Source organism: Bufo gargarizans, chromosome 7, assembly GCF_014858855.1.
Source record: "Bufo gargarizans isolate SCDJY-AF-19 chromosome 7, ASM1485885v1, whole genome shotgun sequence".
Lineage (NCBI taxonomy): Eukaryota > Metazoa > Chordata > Amphibia > Anura > Bufonidae > Bufo > Bufo gargarizans.
In genome coordinates, this window is record NC_058086.1 from 201,315,902 (window position 1) to 201,324,429 (window position 8,528).

An 8,528-nucleotide genomic window follows, 5' to 3' on the forward strand; every position below is an offset into this window, starting at 1 on the left:
AGTCAGTACAGATACAGTTCATTTGTATGGTATGAGGGATGACTCAGAAATAGGTTCAATATTATTCCTTTTATCAGGTTTAGGCAATTGTCAGTTGAGGAGTTCTCTTTAAGGCTGACACTTTACAGGCAAGACTTCTGTAATTATTCTAAGTCCAAACTATAACACTCTGGTACTAAATATGCTGTTTTCTACTTATCTTGAGCTATCCAATAAGGGCGTTCCCCTCGTGGCAGGCATCGGTCTTCTGCTACATTATTTGCAGGATGCTCCCCTGAAGTAAATCAGGTTTTTAGGTTCCCACTACGTCCCGGAAGGCTTCTAGTGAATAAGGACAATTCTGCTCACTAATTATCCATTTGTGTCCCGGCACTTGTGCTGATGAGGTCCATAAGCTAGATTCAGCCGTAACCCTCACTAGGCTTGCTTCATATTTAGTTATAAACTCACTGTTTAGCGCTACGCTGCTGTAGATAGATGTTTGCTGTACTCCCTTATCCTGCCCATGACCAAGGGGTAAAAATAGCAGACTACATGGTGGACGATGCCTCTTTCTCTCCTCCTCCATGAACTTGCTTTCCTCTCTCACTCTGATTCTAACATAACCTCACTTCCTGTCAGCTAGACACACCCAAGCTATATATATATTATGTGGTGCCAGCACCACCTAGGGGTGACTGGGTGCAACCACATTGCCAGCCTGATAATAGGAAATACCATACAAGGCAGATGCTTAAAGTGTCCCATTTACACACATATGTGGGACGCTGCATAATGCCCCCATTAGTACCCCCCGAGTAAGAATAATGTCCCCATTAGTACCCCCCAGTAAGAATAATGTCCCTATTAGTGCCCCCCAGTAAGAATAATACCCCCATTAGTGCCCCCCAGTAAGAATAATGCCTACATTAGTACCCCATAGTAAGAATAATGTCCCATTAGTGCCCTCCAGGAGGAATAATACCCTCATTAGTGCCCTCCAGTAAAAATAATGCCCAAAATGAGTGCTCTCCTGTAAGAATAATGCTCCCATTAGTGCCCCCCAGTAAGAATAATGCCCCCATTACTATCCCCCAGAAAGAATAATGTCACCATTAGTGTCCCCCGGTAAGAATAATACCCCTATTAGTGCCCCAGTGCCCCCCAGTAAAAATAATACCCCAATTAGTGCCCTCCAGTAAAAATAATGCCCCCATTAGTGCTCTCCTGTAAGAATAATGCCCCCATTAGAACCCCCCAGTAAGAATTATGCCCGCCGTTTGTGCACCCAGGAAGAATAATTCCCCCATTAGTGCCCCCCAGAAAGAATAATGCCCCCATTAGTCCCCCAAGGAAGAATAATGAAACCCATTAGTACCCCCATTAGAATAATGCCCCCATTAGTGCCCCTCATAAGAATAATGCCCCCATTAGTGCCCCCAACAATAATAATGCCCCCATTAGTGCCCCCCCAGAAAGAATATTGCCCCCATTAGTGCCCCCCAGGAAGAATAATGACACCCATTGTAGCCCCCCATAAGAATAATGCCCCCATTAGTGCCCCCTTCTCTGCACTCACCTCCTCCATTTGCTCGCGCCGCTGTAAACGCTCACTGCTGACTGGAAGCTCAGGACAGGACCGGTGCTCCAGCGTGATGATGTCTTGCAGGTCCTGTCCTCCAATCCGTAGCACGAGCAAATTGGGTTGAGTGCTTTTTTTTATATTTTTTTTCAAATGGAAGTGCTCATTAGTAACAGTCCTTGTAGGAAAATACTGGCAATTAATATTGCTGGTAGAAAAAAAAATTTGCGGCAAACCTAAGTGGGACCCACACTAGTTACCACCACATATTTGAGATATCTGTGTTTTATTATGGATTAAAAATGGATTTCATTGTCTTCCTGATGCTCCGCTCCGGTTGTTAAATTTTACTGGGGGTTTTAGGGTCCTAGGACTTTTCCCTGAGAATGATGGAGACGCCTTCTCTGGACAAGATTAATGACAGACGCTGAGAAAAAAAGAAGAAAGAACATTTATCATAATATGGCTCTCTACAATATCTTCGATGTCCATGAGACCTTCACACATCATCTACTTACCTGGAAATCTGTGTAGTACATGAGCGGATATACTGTCAGGCCAAAAAATCCTATCCACTCGCCCACCATGCTTATTACATAGGAGATCTGAAGAAGACAGAGGGACAGAATGGAGAATGTTAGCACCCAGCCATACTCACCAGTGGAGTGAGATGAGAGGATGACATGCCCTCCAAGAGTTTCTCTATTACTATTACATAGAACACATGTGGTCACACAAGGTGGTGACTAGTGACCAGTGATGGCCAGTTCGCAGTGTTCGCCCGCGAACACATGCGAGCTGCCATCCTAAATCACAAGTCCGGCGATGCACAGGTAAGTCCTTACCTGTGCCTGCGCCATGAGCCGGTCTGAAACAAATGGGTTCACCGGGAACAGGCAGTTCCGAGAACAGCCACCGGGGGCCTTCATCGGGCTGTTCTTGGAACTGCCTGCTCCTGGTGACCGCATTTGTTTCAGACCGGCTCGCGGCACAGGTAAGGGCTTACCTGTGCATCGCCGGACTTGTAATTTAAGATGGCAGCTCGCATGTGTTCGCGGGCGAACCATGCGAACTGGCCATCACTGCTAGTAACATGAACTCACCTTGTTACTGCGACCGGTAGAGAGCTGGAATAAGAAGATGCTACCACCTACAGCTACTGGAAGGACATGTTTAGGAGAAGTGACAGAAGTCTATCATTATAGTGTTTACTGTCAGGTCTGTTCTGCTCTGCAGTGGATCTCAGGCAGCTGATAATCTCCAGTGTATCCAGCACAGAACATGATAATGTACCAGCCAGGTATGAAAGGATACAGATCAGCAGTGCCACAATGGTCACCAAGGTTGAGGTAAGTCTAATGTGGCACATGCGACGACTGCTGAATGATCTCTTGTATAGGCAGAAAGACTGACAAAGGTTATAAATCGCAACAAAGAAAAATGCCGATCCTGCGCCGATACAGTGAACTATGGGACTGATCTTTAACTAGAACATAAACAGAGATATGAATGTAATCAATGAGGTCATCAAGAAGATCTGAGAATAGAGAACAGCAGAGGACACAGGTGGAGTGTAATTATACAAAGACTAAGATGGTCCAAGCACAGTATCTATATACATAGACATCAGTGGCCCCGGGCATTGACCCTCTATAACTACTTGTATTGAGCCCTCTGTGTACTACTGGATACTTATATAAAACCTGATAACTCACCGAACATACACCAGTCACGGCAGTCGCAATACACGTGAGCCATCCCATGGCGAATAGGATTTTCTGGCAGTTGATATATTGCTTCTCTGATGGTTGAGAATGGAGAATCATAAATCTGTATTGAACTGTAGCGATGCCAGCTCCTGAAATAGACAATATATGTTATCAGCAGGAGATTTCCATAGGTCCTTTCTACAGACCCTTGTAATAACCTCCAGGAGTGGGTGATGATTATAATCTCCAGCCAATGAATAGTGGCGTACATAGAGAAGTAAAGGCCCCATAGCAAGGATCAAACCAGGCCCCCCACACAGGACAGTAGGGTTTCTGCCTAAACCGCTTTCAATGACCCTTGGGACAGTTTTCCACTGCCTAATTTGCTAAAAGTTGTTCCTTTAGAGGGTAGAATCTTGACCAAGTTTTCACCCCCAGTGGAAGAGGTGATGATCCCAACTAGGACTGGGATCCCTCTTGCCCTGGGCCCCATAACAGTCGCCTAGTCTGCCGCTATGGTAGTTACGTCCCTGGTGATTACAGTTGTTGAGCTATTCATCATGTTATCTCCATATAGGAAGCTTCATCCACTTACCTAGAATGGAAGAAACTATGAAGATGATGGTGAAGACTATCGATTCTGGGAACTTTTCTCCAGTGTTACTGTGAAATAATGCAAAATATTGGATGTTAATGGGAGATAAGAGGCAGAAACGTCTCATCAAGAGCAGAGGAGACGTTATGTACTTTTACCTTCCCCACTATATATCCATTACTTCCCCAGTACACCCAGTTGATATCACCCCTGTGGAAAAGTAGAGGAACTGGGTATAACCTATTAATAAACATATTATTATTATCATCATCATCATCACTATTATTATTATGGCCATATAGAGAATAACACATTGCCTGTGATGGTCACGTCCACCCTCACCCCTGGCCCTGCCTACTTGCCTCACAAGTCCTAATGACAGGAGACAACTGGACAAAAAAAAGAGATGGAGGCAGCATGATCGGTAGAAAAGTCCCTTTAATGGGAACCGCCAAGTGAACAAACGTGCAGCAGTTGTGACGTTTCGGCTGCTTCACAGCCTTTATCAAACACAATGTGAAATCTAAAAGTGCCTGTTTAAATACATTGCAACACACCCACTCACTCTGGAGTGGCCAATAACACAGTGAAAAGAGATGCTGATGTCATCAAGGATGCGCCCACAGGTGCTCCTACTAAGTGTCTCAATCCTAAATGTCAGATCCATTAACCCACACACCTTCAGGGCACACATATATCACGGCGTGCCCAGGCTCTTGGTGCGCATGTCAGGAGAGAAGGAACAACGTCACCAGCTGCTTCACCCTGAACCAGCTGATCGCAGGCGACTCCGCCCCACCTTCTCACGTCATCATAACACTCCCGCCATGCGCACCATTGCCAGGGACGCCTAAGAGTCGTTCCATCACCGCCAATTACCTGCGATCGCTCCACGCCACCACGTCCACAGCGCCAGCGGCCAGAACCTGGAACGGGTCACACAGTCATACAGACTCACCAGCATATTCCTTGCGTCCTCTCGCACCATCGGGGGACGTCCGTACATGAGCAGACAGCGATATCACGCCTCCAGCCGAGACCCGGCCCTGGTGACGTCATAGCTCCGCCCCTCCAACGTCCGACCCGCCCCGTGTTGCCAGAGACGCAACCCAGGTCTAGCCCCGGCTGTGGCGTGCGGTGCGAGACGACCGCACTCATATAAGGGGTAAATGATAGGACCCAATCCTATGTGACATACCGTGCCCTGATCCATGCGGGCCAGGAACAAGTGAAAATGTGCATAAAACAAATTACAATTAAAAAACACTACACAGAGAACCAGTTCAATGGTCACTCAACATTATTACACATTTGATACTGAGAACTCTATATTCATTCCGAAAGGTTGCAGGGCTCTCATCTCAAAGATCCACTTAAGTTCCTTCTTGCGCAGAATCCGATCCTTGTCCCCCCCACGTTTCAGAGGGCCGACAGAATCAATGATTCTAAAACGGAGTTGGTTGACCGAGTGCCCACGCTCCAGGAAGTGATTCGCCACCGGCTTATCAATCTGGGCCCTACGTATGTTGCTCTTATGCGAGTTGATGCGCTCCCTGGCTTCCATTGTGGTTTCCCCAATGTAAATGAGGCCACACGGGCACGTGATCATGTATATCACGTCCCGTGACCTACATGTATAGAAATTTTTTATCTTGTAGGGCTTGCCACTATAGGGATGGGCAAAGGTATCTCCCTTAAGCATATTGCCACAGTTACAACACCCAAGGCAGGGAAAACATCCCAACTTCCTTGGTGCCAGATACCTCTGCCCATCCCCATGTGGCTCACCAACCTCGGTCCTCACCAATTTGTCACGCAGGTTGGTCCCTCTCTTATATGCCATCATGGGGAAACCCACAAACTCCTCCACCATCGGTAACCCTTTTTGCAGGATATGCCACTCTTGGCTCCATACGTCGAGACAAACGGAATCCGTTTAGAGTCCCTCTCCTTCATCTTCCCCTGGAGCGTGGACTCCCGGTCAACCTCCCCCACTTTTAGTGAAATCTTCTCCACTAATCGTCGTGGATACCCCCTCTCGAGGAATTTCCTCCCCATCTCCTCCACCCTCCTCCCAAATCGCTCCTCCCCCGATACCACCCGTCTCACCCTCAACATCTGACTCCAGGGTAACGACTCTACCATCCGTCGAGGGTGGTTGCTCCTGAAATCTAACAGATTGTTTCTGTCTGTCGGTTTGTGGAAGATATCTGTTTCAACTGGACGGCAGTCCCTAACTTAGGATACGTGCTGGGAAGACAGACAAGACAAATAACGGAATGTGAACGGACCGGGTCAGAACCAAGAGAGCTACGCAGTACAAAGGGTTAAGCAAAGAATGGTCAGGAGAAGCCAGGGTCAAATACCAATAGAGTAGAGAAGCACCAGAGGAGTCTGCAAAGAGTAGTCAGATGGGAGCCGAGGTCACAATACCAGGACGGATGCGCAGTACAGGAGGAGCAGGAAAAGGATCGTCAGGGAACAGGATCAGGTGAGTAATCAGTAGTCCAACAAATAGCCAGGAACCTAGAATGAGAGGCAACCTGTGGCCAGCAGGCTGCCTGTATTTATAGTGGGGTCTGAGGGTCATGTGACGTGGCCAGCGTCACATGACCGACAGACAGACAAGTCGAGCACTGAGTGATCAGCTCGGCGCTCAAGGCAGACCTAGGAGCAGGAAGCCTCCCAGCTAGCAAAGCCGCCCTGGGAACGAGGCCAAACACAGATCCTCGCTCCCGAAGCTAAGCAGCAGGTCTACGGCTGATGGGAGACTGAGTGCGCCTTTGGTGCCCCGTGACATTGCCTTTAAGGCACTAAAACAATGGACACAATGATAAATGTTCCATAGTGTGAGGAATATGGGGAGATATAATTTGATGCCTGAAAATTTGCTGTCAAGAGTGATAGGCATCTGACATAGCAAATAGGCTCCACAGGTGGCCCAGCCTCCAAGCCTCAAAGTGATAACATTGCACATCACAGCAGTCGGGCTGGAAGTAAGCTTCTCTGACAGCATGACCCCCTGCTGGGGGGCCCTGAGCTGGTCTACTGCATTGAAGAATCCCCCCCCCCCAGTCTGGAACCGTGAGTTCATAAGGATTTATGAAATTACTGTACGTCTTAGCTATATACTAGTTACATCCTTGATATTGTAGGAATTAGCCGGCCTCCCTCAATTATAGGACCCAGGGAAGGGGAGAAATGCATAGTAGAAGCCAAGTAGCAATGCTGTGTTTGGTCTCCAAATGTACCAGGGACCCCACTGGATCCATTGGCACCAGAACTGCCTCCCAGGGGGTGGTAGAGGCGTGACTGACCAAGGGTTAATTGCCTGTGCAAGCCAGTAGCAATTGTCTTTCTTCTGAAGGGAGGGAGGTCACTCCATGTATTGTGTTAGAAGAGACCAGGAAACTCCGCTGGCATCACTGCCTCCCATGTGACTACAGCACAAAGGCCTACACATGTAACGCCCCCAAGTGGCATTACCACTACTACATCCTGCTTCTGTCTGGATATACAATAACCATGTAATCTTATGCCTTTATTCCAGGTCCTTCATGTAGTGTGAATTTCTTCCTATGCATTTGTATTGTTCATCTAATGACCTGGTTCCCCAGCAGGTGGCAGTATACTTGGCAGTGCTACTCTACAGAGTGTGGAACCTGGTTTTCTACCTCTTATATACTCTCCTCCAAGGAGCAAGTACGATCTTGGTAGAAGCAGTTAGTGCCTGTACCCTATGCTGTAGGGAGGAAATCAGTCTCTCGTCCCTGGTGGGACTAAGCTCTCCCTAAAAGCAAGCCAGGACAACAAGTTCCTAGGATCACAGTGGGAGACAGACTTAGAACAACAGCATCAAGCAGAGAGGAAAGCATTCCTATTTAATATTGCTGACATAGCAGACCTGAGAAAGCTACAGCATAGCAGAGCTAAGATTGTTGCAGAAGAGTGGCCTGCCAAAGTCCTGCTAAAACCTGTTGGGAACCAAGACAAGTTCTGTGGATTGTTTGGATTATCGTTTATGCAAAAAAAAGCAACTGTTGAACTTCCATACAACCAAGTCTGGACTCAACTTTATTTCTACACTATCCAAGTCAACTACCCTTTTGCACTGCTTTGAGCAGCCACGTCTGGGATCCAACCGTATCCAGGTAAGGAGCACCGTGACACGTGACACACAACCTCTTTAGGGATATTGTGGCCACTTCTACACCACCCTGGCAATCCTACACCTGGGTTCCAACACTTCACTTAAAGGGAGCTTTGTGCTTCCGTTGCTGGAAGGCAACTGGCGTCACGACAGATTACTCTGTCAGAGGGACATATAATCGTAAAAACCTCTTAAAGGGTAAGGAATACCCCAAACGCTGAACCCCTCCGTTGCACACATCTATCCAGTAAATGACTTTCGTGTTATCTGCTACTCCTGTTTATGCTACCACCTGTATTTGCATCTCTGACCATTCTCTGACATAGTGTTGTTATCTAGTGTGCCCTAAAGGCAATGTACAATTTAATCTTGGGTTGTTCTTTTATGTCAATTCCCAAACCCATATGTCCATGTCTGGGTTTAACGTTGTACTTGAAGGGGGGTGCGAAACTTATTGGTGAAAGTGAGGAGACAGTACAGCGTGATCCCGACGTAGTAGTGACATCAGGCAGG

The 8,528-nt window shown here is 47.4% G+C and overlaps 1 long non-coding RNA gene across 1 annotated transcript; it reads right to left on the reverse strand.

The window, feature by feature from the left end:
• Positions 1 to 3,309: 3,309 nt before the first annotated feature.
• LOC122943428 lies at positions 3,310 to 6,027 on the reverse strand. Its single transcript, XR_006390864.1, has 3 exons — positions 5,975 to 6,027; positions 3,866 to 3,933; positions 3,310 to 3,419 (listed from the first exon to the last, which is right to left on the reverse strand). It is a non-coding gene; the product is annotated as an uncharacterized LOC122943428 (long non-coding RNA).
• Between the last annotated feature and the right edge of the window lie 2,501 nt (positions 6,028 to 8,528).